This window comes from Pipra filicauda, unplaced genomic scaffold, assembly GCF_003945595.2.
Source record: "Pipra filicauda isolate LSUMZ 115617 unplaced genomic scaffold, ASM394559v2 scaffold26_size5592650_pilon, whole genome shotgun sequence".
NCBI lineage: Eukaryota > Metazoa > Chordata > Aves > Passeriformes > Pipridae > Pipra > Pipra filicauda.
Window position 1 is genome coordinate 1,918,070 of NW_024104387.1, and position 24,521 is coordinate 1,942,590.

The 24,521-nt window shown below is 37.6% G+C and overlaps 1 long non-coding RNA gene across 1 annotated transcript; it reads right to left on the reverse strand.

Annotated features, from left to right (window-relative positions):
• Positions 1-1,154: 1,154 nt before the first annotated feature.
• Positions 1,155-24,017, reverse strand: LOC113996294. The gene is made up of 3 exons (XR_003543703.2): positions 23,927-24,017; positions 7,276-7,377; positions 1,155-2,139 (listed from the first exon to the last, which is right to left on the reverse strand). It is a non-coding gene; the product is annotated as an uncharacterized LOC113996294 (long non-coding RNA).
• Between the last annotated feature and the right edge of the window lie 504 nt (positions 24,018-24,521).

Genomic DNA, 24,521 nt, shown 5'->3' on the forward strand with positions numbered 1-24,521 from the left:
AATATCTTCCAGGGTTGTCATTTTATGTTGAATGATTTTTGTATAATGGCTGTTCATGAGTATTGGGCTTTCATTGGTACGTATATTATGAGAATAAAAACAGAATTTTTATGTTGTATATCAATCTTTATAATAAAATATTTTATAGAATTTAAGAATTTTAGAATTATATCATTCGTTTTGGTTTGTGTTTTTTTGCAGTTATAGTGAAGGTGGTTTTCCTTGTGGTGTTAGCAAACTCCCTTAGAGGTAACACAAATCTTTATTTATGCCTTTCCCCCACTGTTAAGTCATTTGCCATTTTTAAGAATCTTGGAATTTGTCAGAAATGAGTTTGGGAGTATGAATTCAACAGATCTCTGTCCATGGTCTGCTGCAGCTTGCACAAAAGGGCTGTATGGCTGCAATGTTAGGAAAATTTGGCATATTGTAAATTAAACCTCAGCGCTGAAGACTCTCAGCTAGGAGATGTTGTCCAGAAAGCCAGCATTTCTGGTTCTGCCTATGATTTTCAGCTGATGACCCCTTTTGCTAATGAAGCGTGCAATCCTAATTTGGCACAGGTCAGAGGTAGGATGGTCCTCTTGCAGGTGAAATGTCATTTGCCACATTTTGCGGAGTATTAGTCGGAACCTATATTTGGTTGGCACCTGTGCTCCAAAACTGGCATCCCACCTTGCGAGAAGGCAGCATGCCACTCTGACAGATGGGGAGGAATGTGAGCATGCCAGCAAACCAGTGTATGCATCAAGGGGTCACATTTCTCTCCAGGAATGTTGAAATACCGGTACATGCAGAGCTTCTGTATCTGAGGCACACGTGTTTCTTGGCAACAACCAAAGTTCCTGCTGAATGTCTTGGCACAGGACGTAAGGAAGCTTAGTGAATTTTCATGGCTTTCATAGGGTTTGTACACCATGGGAGCCTACATATAATTTCTGCTAAGAATGGTGCTCTGAATGTAAACAGAAGAGGGAATATATTTTGCAAATTATTCTTTCTTATTAATAGATTAAGAACTGTTAAAATGCCATCATAGCTTTCATGGATAATGATTCTTTTGATTAGTTAATGGTTGGTTTATCCTGGTCTGAGAGCAATAGAACGTGTGGTTTGGCAATCAACCCAAAATGCGAATATCACAGCTTAAATTCTACCATTTCTTCTTTTGTACTTTATTTTATTTCAACTTAAAAGTAAATTCTGAAATCCCATCACACTTTTGTACTTCATCAAGAAATTAGTTTCTTTCTGTGTTTCCCAAAACGATAGACTGTATTAAAATTAACTCTGGATGTTCCTTTCTTTTGCTGAAGGTAATTCTGAATGGTTTATTTCAGTGTTTTTACTTTTTTCCCCCAGAATTACTGTAAAGCTTTCCTATTTCATCAGTGTTTTTCACATTTGAATGGCTGCATCAACATGAATCCTTTATAAGGACCTTAAAAACAAACTTTGCCAAGTCCCAGAATACAGAAGCTGATTCACATCCCAATACTCAGCTGCCTCATGAATAAAGGAGAGTCTGTGCCTGACACTTTGAAGCTGTAGCTGTTAAACCATACAGACTATTTACCTCAATAAATCATTATAAGAAACTAAGGTACAATTATACCCACAGAGAAATAGAATTCAAAACACTGATTTATGTGGTTCAGTGCTTGTTCCCTTTTCCATCATGTTTTGAATTTTATGCATGTTTGTCATCTTTGGCTGCTTCCATGTATCTTTAAACTAATGGGTCTTACTTTTTTAACATTCCTCATTAGGTTTGTTATTTTACTTTGACATACAGACATGATTTGCATGCTGTACAAAGTTTTGCATTTAAAATTAACTAATTTTTTTATGCTATAGACCAAAAATGGAAAATGCGTGTAATTTGTTTAAACGAACGTACACCCTTTTCTGGTTAATTTGTGACCATCTGAGCTGAAATTCCATATTAGTTGAGAATTTTTTTGGTGCTTATTTGTGGGATCTGAAGAGAAGTCACTGCACAAAAGGAATCTGTCATTGTGCTTTTCATAACGTGCCTGCTAATCTAGAGGGTTCTCAGAAAGAGATGGAAGCATAGGAATTTACATTTGGAGTCAGTTCTTCAATTTCTTTATCCATCCCCGCAGAGGCAAAATTAATCTAAAAGATAAAAAATAAATAAAGTGAAAGTTCAGCCTCAGAAGAAGGAATGGCACTGAAACCAACAAATGATTCCATATGAAATGGTAGGAGTAAGGTAAATATATCTAGCAAGGGAAGTCCGAGAACAGCCACAGACTCTGTTAGGCCACCCAAGCCTTTAAGAGCGTGTAGTGTTGTCCTGTAGAGCAACAGGGTGGGGAGTGATTTAATAACCACCGAATGTTCCTTACTAAAACTTCAGAAAGTTACCAAATGTTTAAAACAACATTTAAAATGTGAACAATAGTAAATATACTACAGTTCCAAATACTTTATGCCTTGCTAATAACTTTCAGTGCTGATACTTGGATGGATCTGAATGGTCTGGATTGAGGGTGTATCATGCAACCTGCCTGGTCCCAGTGATTTGGATTAGAGTAGTGCTCGTTTGCACTATTTGAGAGGGAGCTATAAATCCATCATTATTTTTGAAGTGATTTATAACATGAAAGTTTTTAGGCTATGTGTATATTTCATCTATCTAGTTAAAAAAAGCAGTGTCTGTTGAAGACAGGTTTGGCCATTTCAGACCATTTTTGCTTTACAGTCAATAACAGGAATTTGAGTGAGAAGTCCAAATGCTCCGTCTGTATTTTCATTATCTTACACTGAATTTCACAGGATATTTAATTCATAAGTGAATATGCATCTATACTCTGTATATAACACGAGTAGCAGCAAACAATCTTTTGCATACATTCTTTCATTTGCATATATATATATATGTATTTGAAGATATGCCTTACTTCTTGCTGAGTTTTTGTCTCTCTGAATCTACAGGCATTTTGTGAAGAAATAATATTATACCTAAAAATTTCCACATGCAAACAATGTTATTTATCCAACACTGAAAACTCATATATTCCATAACCTTGTGCCGAGTATTTTGAGTCTATAACATACTGCTTTTACAGTCTGTTAGTATTTAAAAGGTTTCTGTCATTATACCCATGTAGTTAATAATCTTTTTATACCACTGGAGCAGAGGATTGCTTAGAAACGTTGATGATGGTGGAATTTAACAAATCTTTGGATAGAGCATTCTACTACCAGCTATTGTCAGGGTGCAATGTGAGACCTCTTGCATTATCCAGACACAGAGGAACAACGTTTAGGAGCCTGGGAGCAGAAAAGCAGGACAACCACTTATCTCCAGAAGAAAATAGATATATTCATTCTCATCATCTAGTGTATTTCAATCTGATTTCAGATAGAAACACATCTGCAGTGTCTGTGCCAGTCTGTATCTCAGAAAATGTTGGCAGATTTGGATAGAATTTGACAGTGGGGCAGTGTTTGAAGCGTTTCAAGTTTCTGTGAGCTTTAGAAAAAAAAAAAAAAGGTGACTAGATAGGGAAAGGGAGTGATCCAGTGATAGATACTGCTGCAGAATGAATGCAGCAGTATCTATAGCCAGCCAGGCAGCTTGTCCTCACTGCTGTATGAATCATGTGCTGCGTCTTGCCCAGCTCCTATCTGAGTACCCCACTGCATTCCCTGGGGAAGCTCTAACGGGAACCAGAGCTCGTGGTGTTGCCTGTGGTCAGGGGAAAGTGGAGGGAGAGCCCACAGGGTGTACATGCAGCAAATGGCAATTACTGTGGTGGGAGCCACACGAGTGTGGAACAGCACAAGTCAGATGGAAGCCACACTATGAACATTTCCACTGCTTACGGAGCAATTTGTTTATTAAAACATTTTACAGCTGTTGAAATTCCATTTATGAAACTACATATTGTAGGTTTTTGTAATATCTAAATCTTATTTTTCCTCTATACCTAGAACAGTTTACTGCTCAGTTATAAAAATAGCAATGTCATCAGTGATTAAAGCTTCCTATTAGATATTTCCATTAAGAAAATTTCAAATTATTAGTGTTTCACATTGTTTTTATAGTTCAGTGCTACCAGGCAGGAAAGAACCATTACATTTTGCAATCTACTGAAAAAAACCTCATCCTAAGTTGAAGGAAATTCTGAAACATTTTCAACAGTTTCTGAAATTTCAAATATTTACTAGCATTTGTTGGCTCAGGTGATCTTGCATCTTTAGTCTTTCAGTTTTCTCAGCAACAGATAGAAATGCATCCTGAATGCTATTTAAAAGCATCCAAAGTTGGGGATTGTTTGCTGTGAAAATTACAGCACCTTCTCAGCTATTGGGATGCCACAGAAACTCAGGAAGTTGGTTCTGCCAGTACTCAGCTAGAGACCGACTATTATATCTGAAACTTTCCGTGAGCTCTCAAACAATACACACCAATAAAAAGTATTTTAAGTCCTAATAAAATCTCTTACCAAAATTTCCAAGGGCCACCTACTTTTCCAGCTGTACGTTCTGTTCTGAACATGGGTTCTAGAGCAGTGTAAGTATTTCACGTTATGTTTTATTGAAGTAATTGTGCAGGTGTAACCAAGATATGGATGCAACTGTAGTTGTACAGAAGGGTCGTGTCCATCTTCCCCAATGAGGAACTTCATATGTAGAAAGCAACCTTATGATCTCATCAGAGTGCAGGGTTTGAGCTGATTAAATGAAATCAGTGTAATTAAGCACAACTTTTGTATGTAGGCAAATCTTAAGCATTGCATGAACACAGAGCAGGAATAAACTTGCTTAGTTTACAAAACAGACTGTTAGTTGCAGCCTATCACAGGTGATCGGTTCTTAAATAATTATAATGAGTTAATGATGCAACACTGTGTGTGTTTAGGAGGGCAAGATATGTCCCAGGAAAACACTGTGAATGTTAATCCTAGGCACCTGAACCAATTTGTTGATGTTCCCTAGCATGATTTTTTTTTTGTGGCTAGTTTGCAAAAGCAGTGGCAGTAAGGAAGGACAGTTCTCTGCAGGTTTTTTCTAAGCTTGTCTTCTATTAGCAGATGCCTTTTGCTCACCAAAACTTTAAATTCAAACAAAGGTTCTTTAATTTTAGCAATGATTCTTCAGAATATCCAGGGATTACATATAATAGATTGTGAGTATAGCATGAGCAAACAAGGCATCAATAATAACCTTCTAGCATGGTTTTATCTGGATGTACTGAATTACAAAGAAAACAGTTTTGGATTTTTTCCTAAGTCTTGTGGATCACAGATTGCATGTTTAAAAGTGAAAAAGCAGTAGCCAGACAAAGGAAAAGAAACAACATAAAAAGCCTTACGTTTGCATGAGTTTCACTATGCTGAAATCCTGACCTCAAATCAATAAGAAATCCTTTATCTGACACATATTGAGGGATTATAGACTCAACATTTTAGAGGATGTGTTTGAACAGCATTGACATCAAAACCTTCTGAAAACTCCAGGTGGATTATGAACTGCGCACTGTTTATATCTGTAAGTACAAGCAGCTGAAGAGTTATTTCAGTCTATCTGTGCTACAGTTTTGCAACTATGCCACGTTTATTTCTTAGGCAATAATTATTAAGGAGTGTGTGTGGGGGTGTTTATGTTGGTCGAGTGGTTAAGGCATAAGGACTCGAGAGGTCAGAGTTTTTATTGCAGTTATGTGACAGACGTTCTTTGTGTGGGGGGTAAATCAAGTCCTCGTTTTGTATCGCTGTTTTTCTGTAGGTACAGCAGTGATGGCACATTGGCAGCACTCAGTGGGCCATTACAAGATGCGTTTTATTATTTTTGAAAGGTGCATGTGATTACTTGTAAAGCTACAGTAAGGCTGCACTAGGTGTTGGGATTTGAAAAATATTTCATATTGGGTAATGGTGCTCTTCAAAAAAGCTGATGTCTTCCAGGAATCTCTACTTAGTGAGTCTGAAAACCTCACTGAAGACATGCTGCTGAAGCAGTTGTATTTGAGGTGGACGAATATAGGCTGCTCTCTGCATTTTCAACTGTTTAAACAACTTTGGTTTGCTGCGAAGAGTGTTAAAGATGCTGAATGTATCAGTGCAATAGCCATTTATTTGGGTGCTTTGTGAGTGATGTAACTTATTCTGGAACATTTACAAAAGCGTTTATTGGATAATCTCTTCCCCTAAATTGTTCTTCCCCTAAATTGTTTATTTGCTAAGCTCTTACCATATATTCTGTGATATAAGGAAGGGAATAGATTCAAATGTGTGCTAAAGACAGAAAAAAACCCTTGAAGATAGAAAAAAACCCTTGAAAACAGAAGGGAAGGAAAATTACTGTAATGAACAAACCATTGGACTATATCACACGTTATAAACTCAAGGAAAAGCTCTAATATTTGATTTAGGAGACATCCATTCAAGAAAGCCTTTTGGAGTCTGCACAGTTTTCTGTCAATTATTTTAACAATTTCAACTCTCTGTTCTCTACTGATGGCCAACTGTCCTTAAATGGAGAAATGCAGAAGAGCTAGAATTTTAAAGAGGAACTTAGATAATGAATGTCTGTTTTCCCCTTGATATTGAGGAGGAAAATGTTTTGCATATTGAAAAAAAAAACCCTGTATGATATAGAAGGATGTTTCAAATCCTAAAATTAGTCTTCTGTTAATTTTCATGTCAAATGTGAAGAGACTTACCACTGGCAGCAATCTAGTTAATGCAAATCAGGAGAACTGTGGACTAGTGAAAGTAAAAAGGAACAGCCCTGTATCTGCTGTTATAATATTCTTTCTGTTTGACAAGTCTATGCATTTTATTTCATATATGTAGTTTCTGTTTTAAATGAGCTTTCTGAGTGTTCTCCTTGACTACCATTGAGAAATACAACATTTAGTTCTGTTTTACAGTTATGGGGCTTTAAAAAAAAAAAAAAAACAAAACCACGGAAAATTTAAATCTAGATTTTCTCATGTTTCTGTCAGGATAAATGAAAACTTTTTGTTTTAAGGACTGACAAAGTTCAAACACATTTCATGTGTGATCAGACTTGAGCAGCTAAGTTTTTATCATGTCCGAGGCTGTGTAAGGGAAACTTATTTGGAACTGTTTATTGTTCTGGCTGGTGTCCTTAGGCAACAACAATGACAAAATCTCTGCTGAACAAAACAACAAAACATGTAATTTGGTGATAGTTGAAGTACAATGGTGGGCAAAAATGCCTGCAGAAATACAGCAGAAAGGAAAAGGGTAAGTTACACCTAAAATAAAATCTTACCTTTTGTTGAAATATTGTTCTGAATTTACCCATCAGGGACAGCAGGTGCAGTGCTGCAGAATCCTCTCAGGGCTTTGGTGGCTCTCGTACATCTGTATGGAGCTCAACAGAATAAATCGTTTATCTCGTTTAACATCTCTGCCAAACAGCGTTGCCATTATTTAAAACTATCAGTTTGTGAATACCTGGCCTCAACAGCAGCTTGCTGGCTGCAGTGGTGATACCTGTGTGTGTTTGAAGCAGGACAAAGTTGTTGGTCAAAGGTGACAACACAGAGGTGAGAAGGGGAGCTTTGTCTGAAGTCGTGTTAAGGTGTGGTGCTATATCTTGGAGTGGGCTTTGGTTTTCCAATTTCCATGAGTGTTTTGACCTTCTCTGAGCTTACATCTGTACTACTGATCAGTTTTGCTTTGAGTGCCGTGAAACTTGTCGCTTCTGTCGTGGAGACAAGGATTAGGATTAGAAAAATAGCCAGTGGAAGAGAGCATTGCACAGTTTGACATAGGAAGAGGTGTGTCAGAAAGACCATGAAAAACACTTTTTTTTTTTTTTGCTGTGCTGGTCCCCATTAGCTTTTTTTTTTTTAATTACAGGCACTAATTTCACTTGTAAGTGTTAGAATGCTCTGAATTGGTTTTACTTATGCTGGTGTTATTTTTGAGATTAAAAACGTTAAAACACTTAAACAAAAAGATAAATCTACTATTCAGATAGAAGGAAAATATTTAGTTTCTATTATTGGAAATGTAATCAGCAAAGGTTTTTCTTGAAAAAAAATTTATAGTAAAACTTGTAATTGTGTATTTTCCTAAGTCTTAATTAACAGCTCACTAATAGGTAATTAGTGTGGTCAAGCAAGGTATTTTTTTCCTTTTTCAGAATGTTTAGATTTCTTCAGAAAGTATAATCATTAATGTATTCTATATATGTATTTGTCTTCCTGTGTCTCCCTGCACATGAATATAGATACATATATATATATAACCAGTTAAGAATGCAAATGTGTGTGTTCTGTAATATAATTATTATAATGCAGTGGGATTAGATGTATTATGTGCTACATATTTCTTGTTAGGTGAATGTGTGAACTAAAAATTAGGAATACAAAGAGGATATTAATGCTAGAAATTAATTTCCCTTGTCATAACTATGTGATTTCCATTTTAAGATGTCAAAGGAAACATTCAGGTTATATTTTCTTTCCTTACTCACTAGTTAAAATTTGTTATTTTAGATTTTCTGTCATACACACTGAGTGAAAAAATATCTTTCTTACTAGCAATAATAGCAAATAAGAGATGCTTGACAGCTGGTGCTTGGGACTTGCTGCTTAGCCTGGTAATGGTCAGGTTTTAATTTGAAGAAGTGAGTAGACATCTTAGATATATTGTTTATCTCGTTCTGGGTTTTAATAAAACTGAAGACCTGCAGAAAAGCAACAAAGTCATATGCATGCAGACAGGAATACTGATGTGTTAGAGGACAGTGAGATCTGGTGTAACAGAGTGCGAGATCTGGTGTAATTTCTGGCTCTGCCACAGTCTTCCTCTGTGACCATGAGCCATTTGCTTACCTTCTCTTTGCCCCACATTCCATACCTTTATTTAGGCATTACATTCTTTTCTCACGCCTTCTGTTTCTCTTGTCTGTTAAGCTTTGGACTTTTCAGGATAGAATCTGCCTTTTACTGTGCATCTTCTGTCTATGAGTAGTGCCTGCTAGAATGGGATGCAGTTGTAGGTTAGGCTTTCTAGTCTTTGGTCATTTTGTATCACAGCTAAAAGTGACTAAATTTATTACATTGGGGTGATAAAAATGGATTCTGAATTTTGAACAGCTAAACAGAAGTAACAATCCTTTCCATATGTAATGAAATTAACATACAAACAACATCTATTTTTATCTTTGATGGTGGTTTTGTTATTCTTGGACAGCAATATAATTAAGTTCATTTTGCTATCAATGAAATTAGTATTCACAATATTAAAAGAACAATTATTTTTTAGGTTCTTTATACTTTTTAGTGATGAAAAAAAGTAAGGAATTCTAAATATAAGGTTACTGTTTACTTATTTGGAAGTATGTGATAATATATTGAAGTATATTAAAACTGCAACCTGAAAGGCAAATATTGTTGCACAATTTTTTCTTTGCAATCTGCTTTAATGAAGTCTCTGTGTTCAATAGACACCTGGAAGCAAGGGGAAAGTCATTGATAGAGAAGTTGTTTATTTGGCTTATAAGTCACCTTTCCAACTTTAGTTCATAAACTTATGGTAAAAAAAAAATTACTTGAAAATGTTTTTCTTGGTAAAGGCTAAGATAATAAGGTACAGTGCCTACTGGAATTATGTATATCTGTTATTTTTGTATGGTATGAGTAGCAGATTGGAACCATAACTGTTTCCATTTTAAAGTATAACTTTTCAGTGTGTCAATAGGTAACTGCTGTGTTTTTAAAATAACCTTAAAACTGTAAGAAAGACACCAAGAAACAGTTTGTAACTATTTGTAATTTAATTGAGAATTCTTAACTTCAAATTTTCAAATGTATAATTCCTGAGAAACATGCAGAGAGTATATATACTTGTAAATACTTTTAATAGTTGTGCAGGAAAAGATGTCCTAGTACAGGACAGTGTGCATAAAACATTAACCTTCATTGTAGAGAAGTTTTAAATTTACACACTGCTTATAAGCAACCCAGTTCATATGCTTGCATTGTAATTAGTTGATTTGTAATCCTGGTGACCATTTAGGATGGAGGAATTTGTTTGGATTTCTCTTTGTTGTCTACAGATTTAACCTTTTATCTGTCTTTCCTCAGGAGAGCTAAGATTTTGGGTGAGTTTAAGATGGGTTCAGTCTGTTAAAAAAAAAAAAGGCAACCTTAGTTTCTAGTGTCCTGACTTGCTGGTTATCTACTTTACATATTTTATAATACTAAAATAGGGCAATTTATATTTGCTGCACTGATATGCAATTGCAAATCTTTAATTCACTGTGTTTTGACTTTTTTTTTATAACTTCCTTTTTATGGTACCAAAACATCTCATCAGGCAAAGACACATTTCTTAAGGTATTACAGGAGTTGAGTGACAATCCAGCAGATTTTAAAAAATCACTGATTACCCATGAATTATCCCAGTGACCAACACTCAATAAATAGGACATTTGATATCATGAACTCAGTACAAAAGAAGATCAGTGATCTCTGCCCACTTGTAATAATGTTTTAGATTTTAGGTAAGAAAAACGTTACTTTTTTGGAATACTATAAATGATTTAGTAAATTAAGGTGGTTACTTTATAATTGTATTATTGTAAATCATAATTTGCTGTGATGTAGGAGTGTAAGGAAGCATTCTGGACTGAACAACCCCATGGTCCACAGCATGGGGTAGCTGCAAAACACTGCCTGTATCATCTGCTCTGACCAGAGCAGTTCCAGGCTTCACTGCAACCTGAAAGGCAAATATTGTTGCACAATTTTTTCTTTGCAATCTGCTTTAATGAAGTCTCTGTGTTCAACAGATACCTGGAAGGGGAAAGTCATTGTTGTACACATTGTTGTACAACACAGTTGTACACCCACACACACTGATTAAACAGACTATTGGTTAAAATCTGGGCACTCCACTCGGTGATGACTGGCTTGGACAAGAGCTGTAGTTTCTAGATTAAAGTACTGTAGATAGGAAAGAGATTCTGTGGTCTTTGTATTCTTATTCATATGTTTTACTACCTTCATGCTGTTAAGAAGAAACGATGCTTTGTTATGTTTTGTTTTGTTTTGTGGGAGGGTTGTTTGTTTTTTTAATAAAAATTAAAAAATTCCCTAACGAAATACGTTGAATCTAATGAATCAGATGTTGAATTTAGTGAAGTCTATCCACTAAGTGTGGCTCAAACCTTGGGCTGTGCTCCTGCAGGCAGTTTGAGTTCAACAGACTTGATCTGCTGGACTAACAAAACTTCGGTTCTGAGGACTGCTACCAAATGTGTATAAACAAAGCTGAGCAGAAAGACATGGGATTTGCAGGTGTTATTGTAGCTGTATACCCAAAGCCCGCTCCCAGGCTCAGAGATGCCATCCTATTCTTCCCCAGGCCATGTATCTTTCCCTTCCCAGGTTTCTTTCTGCTTGCTCAAAAAGACAGAAAGTATAGCAATGCTGCTAACAACAACAAATGAATACACATCCAAACTGGATTAACTGAACTGAACTTTGCTTTTATTATTTGGGCCAGGGTAGGCCAGTTATCAAATCTTCAGAAATCGAGTTCCTTACCTTTCCCCTCAGTAGCTGTACACATGACCAACAGAAAATCCCACATGAAACTTCTATTTTTGAGAATTTTTATTTCTAGAAAACTATCAACCAATAATTCTCCAAATCTGAAAATTTATTGATTGCATGTGAATTACTTTTCCTCTCTCTTCTCTTCTTTGAATTCCTCTGATAGCTGTTTTCCAGCATTTCCCCCTGTAAGGAAGTATCCTTTGTACTCTTTCCTCAGTGCTCTCCACTGCTGGCCTCCAGAAGCAGGCATTTTTATCCCATCATGTGATCCAATGTTTCTGCTAACCTTTAACATAGCCTGACTACTCTACTTAAGTTTTGTAAATCTTTTTTGTGTCTTCATATAATTTATACTTATTTCCTAAGTTGTCAGCAGAAGAGAGGAAGATACTACAACAGTGGGAGCACAAATGTGTCTGTAAATACTGATTTATCTTAGATTCAAAGACCTGTCTGCTATCAGTCTGTTAGAATCCTTCATTCTGGGCCTTCTTGGCGAGTCAGGTAGTCAATATAAACCTCTCTAATATTGTTTTAGGTGGTTTCCTCTAAACCAGTTACAGATTTTATCTTCCTTCCAACCAGTACAAGCTGCAAGGGGAAAGCTAAACCTACTGGCTAATATCTATTTATTTCTGTACTTGCAAGTAGCCTATTCTCTTTCAGGAATTAACACACCAATCCTTTATAATTTCCCTGAAGCTTTTGTCTGCAATTTCCAAATCTATCTTTTACAAGGATTTTTTTTTTTAATATTGTTACTGTAGTCAGCATATTAGACTCTGTTTCTTTTATTTACAGTGTGATTGTAATATCAGAAATCTTTTTGTTGTTTATTTTTTTATCTCCTAAATATTTTCCTCCTTTCTTTTAAATTCAGTTTTTCAACACTTCATCATGTCTGTGTAGTTGCCCTTACAAACTTAAGCCAGATTAAATCTGTTTGTTCTAAAAACTTATATGCTTAGGTAACAAAAGATTCATATTTTTGTGGGTGTGGAATGGTAGAGTTTAGATACTTGCATAGAGAAAAGAAGTACTGTCTTCCTCACTGTTGATTTTTCTAAATGCTAGAGCTTCTGGTGTTCTTGGTTTCAGTCGTTTCCAAGCTGCCTTATCTTCTCATCTCTGTGCTAACGTCGCAAACATTACAAAACATAATATGTAAAATAATGTGTTTTATAGTGATGATGATATGGAGTTCTCTAAATAGTGAGTAATACATACTGAAATCACTGCTAAGGTCTTCTTCTCAATCCAAAACTACACAGTGAAGGCTTAGAAAGGAGAAATCGACTCACAGGAGTGATCTGTGTAGCTCGGGAATGATTTGTCCTTGCCTGTTACATTCTACAAAAATTCTGCTAGATAGCTTTAAGGCATGAGGCTTTTTTCTTGCTTTGTGACCAGTGTTTAAGTAAGCATCCTGATTTTATTTCTTAGGTATCTTGGTAATTTCAACTCTATAAACTTACTCATTCTATCTTAGCATTTTCAAAGAAAGTGCAGAGGTTTTAGGAAGCTTGTAAGCAGTCAGGCTGGCTCTGGCTCTGAGTCCATCACAGCTGGAGTTGATCTAAGTTTGGGCTGCCTTGTCCTCTCCACTATTGGCTCTGGCTCTGTGTTTCCACCTTCTACACTGTGCTGGCACTAGCTCTTGTCTGATCATTCAGTGAATTGCTTCTTGGAGCAAATCTGGCTGAAAAGTTTTTTTGTTTCGTTGTTCTTTTTTTTTTTTTTTTTTTTTTTGCTTTTGTGGGGTTAGCTTACAGACAAGCAACCTCCCTGGGCTGGCTTCTGCACACTGTGTGGGTGTTAGTGCTGATGCAAGGGAAAGAATAGACAGCCTTAGTTGGTAGAGAAAGGATGAGAGGCAAGGCTCTGTTGACCTGAACGCTTGTTGGCTTGAGGTGCTGTAGGATCCCACCCTCAGGCTGCAGTTCCACTCTTTCTTAAAGCTGATCTCCGCACCAGCTTTCATTCACTCAGCGCTGTTCCTTCTGGTGCCAGCACTAGTTTTTGTGCTGCTGTGCTATTCCAAATCACAACAGACCCCCTCTCCCTGCCCCCCAAATCCACAGCAGTTGCTTCAGCTGACCGAATATGTGGCCATGTAATGTTGCTGCTGGCAGTGAGGATGGAGCGAGAAAAGTAAATATTTTTTAAAAAACATAAAAAAGTAAAAAAAGTAAATGCCAGTCATTAAGACATGTAAAGTAACCATGGAATTGCGGCTTGTGAAGTGTGTATGTTACATTTTACAAATGTAATGTTTTACAAATGTTTAGCCTTCACATGACTTTTAAGAAGACTGTTCTTGAATGGAAGATTGTTTTCCCCCACCTCCTCCTCCCCCCCCTCAACTCCCACTTTAAGTCTTTTGGTAGACATCTCTAAATCCATGTCAATATAAAGTCCAGATCTGGCATTTTTCATATTCCAGAAGTCTATGATGTGTTTTTACAAATAAATAGAAATATATATATATATATTTCTGTTTACACAGAAAATTAATAAACCAATAGGGTTATGAAAAAAATATGACTTTAACAGATTTTAATTGAAAAATAATTTTATATGGTTGCCTGAAGTGTGCAACTAAATTCATAGGTGAGGAATAGTTGAATCTATATGGTGTAAATGATCGCTGTTCCTTTAGCCTTTTACATAGAAAATGATCTGCCCTGAAGTACCCATTCTGGACTAACACAAGGCAGGGAATGACAAAAGGCAAATGGTAAGACTAGACAAGGGTTGCAATAATTGTGCAAGACAGAATTCATCTCACTTGCTTTAGTCTCTAAAATATAGGTATCTAGCATGAATTAGTTGTGTCTAGATGCTTTTTAATTTGGGAGAAAGGGACAGACTCCTCCAGTGCCAGTTTCTCTTTTACTTCAGTTATTCATGGGCAAACAGAGCATTATTGCACCACTCTATGGTGATACCTCTCTGTATGTATGTATTTGATTATAAAGGAATTCTGCACAATCAGCTTAAACTAGACAGCTACTTTTAATTTCCTAAACTTACATGAGATATAAACTAACACTGAGGCTCAATTATCATATGCACAAATTTTTATCCCCTTTAATTGTGGAAAACCTTTATATGACTGTCAGCTTTTTTGTATTAACTAACTGCAAATATTTCATCACCTTAGCAGTTACTCTTTATACAGACAGAACTACATTAATTTTAAAGAAGTTCTGAATTTCTAAAAAGTGTAGTGATTTGAAACAATGAAATTTTAAGCAAACATCTGAGAAAATATGTAATTTTTTTGAGTTTTACATTTAAAAAATCTAAAATAAAACAATGCTAGAAACTAATATGTTTTGGTAATAGCTTGCTTGTTGAACATAGAGCTGTTTACTTTGTTCACTGATTATGTTCATGAAACCTTAGCAAGTTTTTGAAGTAAAATTTGCAAGCATCATAAAACTCTAGCTGGCTAATAACAGGACATCCTTTGCATAAGTGTGCTTAAAAATAATAATTAAAAAAAAAAAACAAACAAACAGATTTTAAGGAGTTGTATCTCTGCATCAAAAGGGCAAGAGTCTAAATCTGAATGTAAGTATAAAACCTGGAAAAGATTGAACATATGTTATTTCCCACCAGCATAATATTAAATGCAATTATTTTCTTTCTGCTAAAATCTTGAATATATCTTTCAACACAACCTCAAAGAATCCCCTGCTGCTGTTGATTATAGCGAATCCCACTTCCTGCCACCCAGTAAGTCTTTGCAATTTTCTCTTTTTTGCCACCCTGTGGAGATAAATAATGTATATTAATGTGAAAATATCAACAGTAAAATCTCTTAATATTCTCCACAAAATAAAGCTTCTCTCTAAATTAAAGGATTTGTATCATTCTTTTTTTTTGAGCAAAAAGAAGCAAGTTCCTCATGTAAGGGCTTTGAAAAGTTTGAATCTCACTCTTGGAAAACAAGTGTGCCAAATACTCTATAGAAAAGGGTTGAGTTTTTTAGAATTGGAAAAAGGATTTGGTATAGTGTACTACATTTAAAGCACAGATTTTAGTATTTTCCTATCTCAGTCTTGTGTTAAATAGGCCTTGACAAATCCTTGCTAAACCTCCCTTGACCCAGAACCTTAGGAAGTGTGTCAGAGAATTTTGTGCTGTTTTTCAGGAATTGCTACCTGTGCTGAACACATGACTGCAGAGGATGTTCTATAAAAGGTTCATCGTGTGTGGCTACCATAGCTGAGTGCATTCAAATATAATACACTGCTAATTCCACACTCAACCCCCCTTATTGTACGTTAAAAACCATAACATGACCAATTTCCTTTGCAACTCTAAATTCTAGAAAGAACTAGAAAAGCAAAGGCAGAAACTATGACTGAATTATGACTTGAACACCGCTTTACAATCGAGGCTGAGGTTTCAGTGCTTAAGTGGAAAATTGCCATACTAAATAAATGATTGCTTGCTGATCATAAGAGTTGGGCATTTGGGGTGTGTGTGACCATATTGATTCTAAAGTGCTCTCTTTTTGCTTAACATGTTTTTCCTTTTAATTTCAACTTCTAGAGACATGGGCTCCTTTGATGAACACTGTAAACATTTCATAAGTTAATTAAAAAAAAAAAACTATAATGCTAACGTTGGGCATAACTTTCTATTGCATAAGTGAGAAAGCTGATTGAAAGAATTGTTCAAACCAGAAAAAAAGAAAAATTTTTTATAAAAAGAAAATGAACCCCCCCAGAACAGAACACTTAATCACAGACATTTCAGATGGCAGTTTGAAAAATCTAACCATTCCATATCATTAAAATGCCATCAAATTAAAATAACGGCAAAATCCTGAGGCAGAGGCAGATTGTGACCCCTCCCCTGTGGTTGTGGCAGCCCAGCAGTCAGGGACCCAGCCAGGAGTATGATTTCTGTGGGAAGGAGGGGAGGGAGAAGGGAGGATACCTTTTGTGTCTCTGGGCTGCGGAATGTGGTACTAGAAGAAGTCAGCAGTCGTGAGCTGTGTTGCATCGGCTGCTCTGCTACTTGGCATTAGTGCAACATCAGTCCAGGCTGTTACTGACTGAGGGAGAGGCTGTTTCCTTCTTTTGTCCCTTTCTGCCCTACCAATAGCAGCTGCTGGGAAGGTATTTTCTCCATGGTGTTTTGTTGAAAAGTAGACAAAATATTTTCAATTATCCCTTGCTGTTAGATTTCTGTGTAAATAATTTGTGTTATGGTAAAAATCCATCCAAGGCAGGAAGACGGTTTGCTACTTTCAGCCCCATTTCTATAAACATTTCTATGCATGTTTAGTTTTCACCATGTGAGCAGTATCCATTTGGGTGAAGTTAAGTATGGCTGTAGCTGCACGTTGGAAACTTGACCTACTTTGCATATCATCATATATATAGAGCAATTTTAGTCCAAGAGAGTATCCCGTAGATGGGAAGTTTGAGTTGCAGAAGAGACCATCGAGGAAATGAAACCTGGCGAACTAATATGAATTAAATATTTTTGTACTTTAGTGTAAGATATTCATTCACAGCTGAAGAAGTAGTAGGAATAATATAAGCATTAACAAAAATTAGAATTTATTCAGTGGCTGAGGTAAAAACCAAAATCAGCTTGCACGGTGGCAACACCCAGTTGATTTATGAGTACCTTTTATGATTAGAACTGCAGGCTTTGGAATTATTTTACACGTTGCAAGAGAGTTTTGTTTGGTTTGAAAAAATATATATGACAAGATAGCAAAAATTTTTAATGTCAGGTCAGGTATACATCCTCTTACTTGTACCAGAACATTCTAATAGCAATATCCTAAAAAACCCTTCTATCAAATGTGATGCAGGACTTTAAGAGCGTGAAGGCTGAGCCTCATTACTAACTTGTATGAGTATTTCTACACATTATCTATTCCATTAACTTAGTTCCTGATACTGCAGAAGTTTGGATGCCTAGAATTATAGAGAGTGAATAATTTGATTAGAGTAAATTGGACTACTACAAATGTGTGAAGCGAAATGTGCTTGTGAATCTTTGCAGGGCTGAGACTTTTAATGGTAATCTCATTATGCATAAATATAATTGATATGTTAGGAATCTTTTATGAATTTAGTCCCCCAAGAATCTCCCTCTATGTAGAAAAATATGATAAAAAGGTGAAAAGTCCAAAAAGAGTAGGCCCCAGGTTTTTAAAGACACATGCCCACATTCACACGCATACGATATAAGCAGATATGGATCTGTCTAAGTTGAGCTCAAGGCAGGCATTCTTAGCATTTTTCCTACTCAAGTGACTTGGTGTAAGTGACTTGTTCAAAAACACTCTATAGGTTTGTAGCACAGTCAGAAATAGAACCCACATATCCTGACTCACAGTTATAGACCAGAGTTCTACTTAAATTTGTGTGAGAAGTTAATTGGCCATGTTTCTGTATGAGAGGGAATTTATTAATATTGTTGCTAGCTTACATGTTCCATAATTTTCGTGATATGATCCCATTCAATTAAGGTGTAGAGCTGAACGTGGGCTTACTCTGTGTAGATGCAGAGCATCTGGTTTATACAAATGGTTTCCCACCAAAAAGGAAAACTTGGAACTGTGGATTTTTAATGCACAGATCTTGTGCTTTTGCAATGTTAAGAAGTCCTTGTTGTTATGAATGTGCATTATGAGTATATTGTACACAGTCCTGGTATGCAAATGTGTAGCATTCAGAGAAGTGAAATAATTCTGTGTTATTATTATCTTTGTAAATTGCATCTTAAGAGTTTGTTGAGGACTTTACGATGGCAGTTTTCTATAGTCACAGCTATACAGCACAAAGTGTTTCTTTCATTATTAACAATAACTGAGCCAATGAAAATGCTTTTAAATATACACCAGACAAGCAGTTATCCAGCTCTTCCTTCTTACCATCCACAAACCATCTTTTAGCATCTTATAAACGAGCATGTAAAATAGCTTTGTAAACATCTGCTTTTCATTGTTAATTGTCAGGGAAAACTAGAGATTTAAATGCTTCTTTTGTAGCATTCCTTAATCCTATCAGAAAGGAGAGCTCTAGATGCTTCTCCTTTTTCACTGCAGATAGCTTCCGTAGGCTGTGGGCTTTCTCCTTTTTTTCCTTTCCCTTTTTTGTTTTGTTTTTAATATTGATAGTTTGTATTTACTTACAAACAGCTTGTTTCACATCTCAGCTTGAAAGGTCTTGCACATTCTAGTCTGCGTGGCAACTCATTAAATTTAAACAAAATATACCATGTAATTATTGATTGCTGTGTAAAATGTGTTGAAAATCTAAATTTTTTTCCCGTTACAATCTGCTCAGTATTTTCTTTCATGTATAAACTATTGCATTAGGTATTGTATCGTATGTATACAATAAGAAAATGAGAGTATATATTCATACTGTCCTATAAAAAGAAAGAATAAAAAAATAAATTTCACACTGCTACAACACAATTATTATTTTTTTAAAAATACTGCCTTTATTTTGGTAAGCTTTTCTGTTCTAAAAATCAAGTCATTAATGTCAGTTGAGTGTGTCTGGCAATGATTTACTTAAGGTAGCATTCATAACACACAGTAGCTGCATTATACAGGAAAAATAAATCTATTCATGTTACATTTCCTACCTTTAAAGCTTTTTTGAAAATCTTGTATTATGGTCTTGGATTTGTAACATTTGACTTTTTGCTTCTTGCACACACAAAAGCAACATTCATGATTTAAAACTATTTCATGTTTTATATTTCTTGAACAGGAATAAATCTTTTTTTTACATAGTTTTTTTTTAAAATCTCCTTCAGTGGGAGACGATACTTTTTTTCACTTAAGTCTGAATGTTTCCATAGCTTTCATCTTTTAATTTTGGTGTTTTTAAAGTCAAAGTCTGCTTAACTAGTCTCTCCAGCATAGTTATTATTTTAGAATAATTTACGTTTCTCCTTGTTTTGTTAACTAAATAATAATTGAAGAGTACCATTACCTATTAATTGTTTTGTTCCTGCTTTTCAATATTTACTTCTAGAACTTCCTAAAAGAATTGTTACATGGACCTCAGCATTGCTACATGTAAAATTAATTGAAATGACATATTGTTGCAGTTTCTATGACAACCATATCATGATGCTGATGCTCTCAAAAATTTATAAACTACTATTTCAACTATGCTAATACCACTGAAGAGTTAACATTTATTTACTTAATATTCTTATTAGAATTAAGCTTTTAATACTTTAGTTTTAAAAAAAAAATCAGAAAAAGGGGTATGTCAGTGTCTTTTGTTTGTCTGATGTTGGTTTTCTGTGAAGGAATTCTGATTTTTTGTGAGAACAATTTAAAATATAACTCTGCTACGTAATGTTGATGAAGAGATTATTCACTCAAAACAAAGAGAATGTATATCATCACTCACAAACTTTTAAACATGACATTCTAAAATAACTCTTACAGTGTAATCCACTGCAATTGATTTAAAAACAGTCTTGTTTTGCTAGAGGAATATTTAAAGCAAATTTATTCCTATTTCTATTGTCCTAGATGCTAAACCTCTAATGCTTGTGATATAAGAGTACTGATTCACTGCCATGACTTACATAAATAAAGTCACAAGCTTAAGTGTCTGCATGACACCCCCCTAAAAATATCTACTTATATTACTGCCTTCTTTTATTGTAAATGTGGAAAAGCTTTGCCTGGTAACTTGAATATTTTTTTTTCCCATATTAAATACATACCTTTAGTATAATCTTGTTATTCCATCAATCTGCAGGCTCTTAGAAGTTAGCTGATTTTAACAGTCTGACAGGGAACTCTATTACTCAGGCAACACTCACATTGGAATCAATGAGTGTTTTACTTGAGTAAAACATTTAGGACCAATGTAAGATGCCTTATTCAAGTTACTTCATAATTATATAGATTGCAATGACTTAAAAAATAGTGAACTTTGCTCTCCAAACATAGTAATTTTATTCAGTCTAACTTTTATTTATTAAAAAAGTGTGTTTTCTATTCACTATGCATGATTCCCATGTATAAGACTTATTGATAATTGATTCAAATAGGAAATAAAACACCTTTGAGTCATTTGTCTTAGGAAGATTCCAAAACAGTCGAATAACATTTACTTCACTTTAGTCTTAAATTTGATACTACATTGGAAAAACTTCTCATGTAATTGAATTATCAAATATGTTGAGATCACATCGCATTTTAGTTTCTAACAGTATGAATACTTTCAGCAGTTTCTACCCAATATTCCCAGTTTAGTAAGCTATATTTAAACATGTTTTGAAAGATTTATACAGTGATTTGCTTCTTAGTCAACTTTGTTGCAAGAAGTTCTTACTGCATATTTGGGTTAGAAAATGTGCCCTAAGAGGAAAGGAGGGAGGAGACAGCCATACTACCCATGCGATGTGCCATGATATTTATAAGCTCCAAGTAAAACTGGACAGTCTGAAAAAACTTTGTACCCCAAAATTTCTCTGCAGACATTTTAACCTTTTGTCTTGATGTTTTTGAAACTGTTAATCCTTTCTGGCATCATCATTTTGTTTCTCTTAATAAGAAGCATGCACTTTACATGCACAGGACTTGAGTTTCTGGGTGAAACAACTAACAGTGACAGAAGCCTACAAGATTAGGCCATATTATCACAAATTCACAGGAACATCTTGAAACCAATGCAATTTATAAGTGCACAGTGATAGTAATATAAAATACAAAATCATTGGCCTATCTCAAGGATTCCTTTTATTTCTGTTCATGTGGCATGTATATGGGGCTTAGTGGCAATGCATTTATTTGCAGTGTGGGCCAGTCCTCAGGTCAAAGACAGCTTTGTTTATTTATTCTAGCCTCCAGGGTTGGGTTTTTTAAAATATATTTTTGTTTGGGGTTTGTTTGTTTGTTTGTTTTTTTAAACAGTATCTTGTTCGTAGCACAATAGTTCAGTCAGGGACATTGAAAATTGTGCTTTGCTATTGCAGATTTTTTTTGTTTTTTGTGGGTTTTTTTGAGGGGGTATGAAACAAAATAAACTGATGGAATAAATACAGTGTCACAATATAAAGCCTATATGTGCTCTGTGGAATTCTAGCATGTGTTGTCAGAACGGGGCATCGCTAGTGAAGAAATAAAAGCACTGTGGTGTGCTGATAAACCCTTACAGTAATTCATAGGGGGTTGCAGTCATCATGTTTAGCAAAGGTTTTTCTGTGATTGAGGTTCTAGGGGAAAATATTCTGTAACTTTCGTGTTTATACCACTGACCTACAGCTTACTCTGGGCTGTATAAAATAGGACTACTGCGGGCTGCAAGGGGGTCCTCTAGGACGTGTCCCCTCCCAGCTCCTCAACCCTGTGTGCGGGTATAGCTATGCCAGTGTATCTTCCCCTCCTTCCCAGCTGAAGCTGGGAATATCAGTATAATATGTGAGGCCACACAGGTGTGTGCTCAAGGAAGAGGTGCCTTAGTATGACTGTGACGATTGCTTTAAACACCTCTTGCACGGCTTTGGGTTGCTTCTGAAAAAGTATGTTTAAAATTGCTGTTAATCTTGAGCTCCTTTTTTTATATGTTGGTGGTGTTTTATGTTCATCCTGTTGTACAGAGATGGGAGTAGAAAAATTAATAAGATGACAGATAGGTAAATCCAGCTGTTAGGTTAAATACCCAGAATAGGAGGAGCAGATGCATTTCAATGGGAATGTTTGCATCTTCCACAGTCATGCTACTGTTTTTCCACTTTTACTCTATACCTACAAAGCTTCAGGGATCCAATCTTAATGTGATTTCTAATCTCAGCTGAATGTAATTGCCATTTTTTGAGCTTGTTATTAGCGTTCTCTTGATTCATTTGTGGAGCTTACTTGGCCAGTGCAACTTGAAGCTAAGTTAGGTGACTTCAACCTTGCCGGTGCAGTTAATGCTTTTCTGGGTGCCAGGATGCACTGACATGATGGATGCTTTCCGGTGGCTGGGGCAGAGCATCCATCCCACCAGCTGCTGAAAGACCCATAAGAGGAGCCCCCTCCCTTCCGGGTTAAGGCTTTTTGTTGGAGTAGAGTTAAGAACTGCACTATGTTGTGATGTGTTGTGCCCCTACATAACAAGATCTGTCTGCTAAAGTAGATCCATTCCCATAGCTTTCATGCCTAAGAAACTCATCGTGCTGAGCTCAGTCCACAACTTTTAGCAGTGTCACCCCAGGTACTGTTGTAACAGCCTAGTCTTTTTTTCTTTCCTTTTTTTTTTTCCTTTCCCCCTCCATTAAGAAAAAAAAAACAAAACAAAACCCAAAACCAAAAAACAAAACTAAACCCCCAGCCTCAGACTTGAAATCACCTAAATGACTGGAGAAGCAAAACCTTCTAGGAAAGCCCGGGCAGTGCAACTGGCCTGATTTTGGCAGGGGAAGGAGGCATAAGATGGGTAGAGGAGACAGGAGAGCTCTCTGGCACATGCTCCGAGAGGACACTGCCTTCCAGCAGGGGTGTCGGAGGGGAGTCACCGGGAGCGGTGCCGGCGAGAGGAGCGGGCCGGGGTGCGCTTTGCCCTGCTCACCCCCCAAACCTCCGGGGAGGACGAGGGAGACAGGCGAAGGAGGGAGAGAGTCCCGGGGCAGGTGGCTGAGAAAAACGCCGGTGTCGGGGTTTCGCTTTGTGTCTTTCCATCTCCTTAAAGTCTCCCCGTCTTTCCCCGGCCCGTGAGAGCGGGCGGGCGGGAGCGGCGTGCGCTGACCCCGGGGTCCCGGGGACTGCCGGCTCCCCGCGGCGGGGTCTCCGCTCCCGCCTGTGCTCGGCTGCGGGAGCGCTCCGGGAGCGCGGCGGGCGCTCGGTGCGGGGCCCGCGGCCGCCTCACGGTGGCGCGTTAACCCCGCGCACAGGCCCGGGCGCGGGGAGCCGGGAGCGCGCTCCGCTTCACCTTCGCCGGAATAACAGTCCCGTTAATGTTTTTGGATAAACCAAACCGCCCGCTACGGCGGGGCAGGGACGGGGAGGTGCGCGATGCTCTGCTCCGGAGGAAGGTGTTTCAGCCTTCCCGGCCGGCGCAAAGCCCGGCTGGATCGGAGCGAGGGGCTGCGGCATCTGAAGAGCGCGGTCTCACCTGGGGTTTCCCCCCTCCCCCTCCACGTCTCTCTCCTCCCCCAGCCCCCCCAGGAGAAGTTTGCAAAGAATGTGATTGAGAGGGTAAAGCAGCAGATGCCAGCGTTAAGCTCCAGCCCGGTTTGGGTACAAGGATCTGAGCCACAGCCCCGAGCCACCGCCCTCGTTAGCACAGCAGCGTGCCCCTGGGACCTGGGTTACCCGAGGAGGACAAACACAATGTAGAGTCATCTTACCTCCGAGTCGAGGGAGCTGCCTTAGCGGCAGGAGTGGGAGACGTGCGGCTCCCTCCATCCCGCCCCGGCCGGTCTGTCACGGCGCTCCGGCAGCGCCGCCCGCCCCGCCGGGCTCCGCTCCCGGCGGGCTCCCCCCGCCCCCGGCGGGCAGTCCCCAGCCTCAGCCCCGCACACATCCACGAGTCAGGGGCAGCGTTCCGAGTCAAATCCGTGCCGGTGCAAATCCCCCATGGCTCCTCTCCGCCAGAGCGTGGAACAAAATTGCCGTTTCCCCTGAGTTTTTCTCAGGCTGTGCTGGCGCTCGGGAGCAGGTAAGGCGGCTGCTGGCTGCCAGTGATCCCCGCTGCACTTGCAGCGAGCAGCAGAAGCCGGTGGAAGTGGGAGTGTGGTCTGCTCTTCATTAGGGAGGGGGGAACGGACCCTGGAGGTGATGCAGTGAAACACTTCTACTCCCTTGCATTGTGTTTGTCACAGATCACGGGCGCTCTCCTTTTATAACATTCACTTCAGGCGTTCTCAAACCCAACCGGAATAAGTTCTGATCCTCCCCTTTAGTTTACATTGGGGATGTCAAAGGATTAAATAAATGAAACTT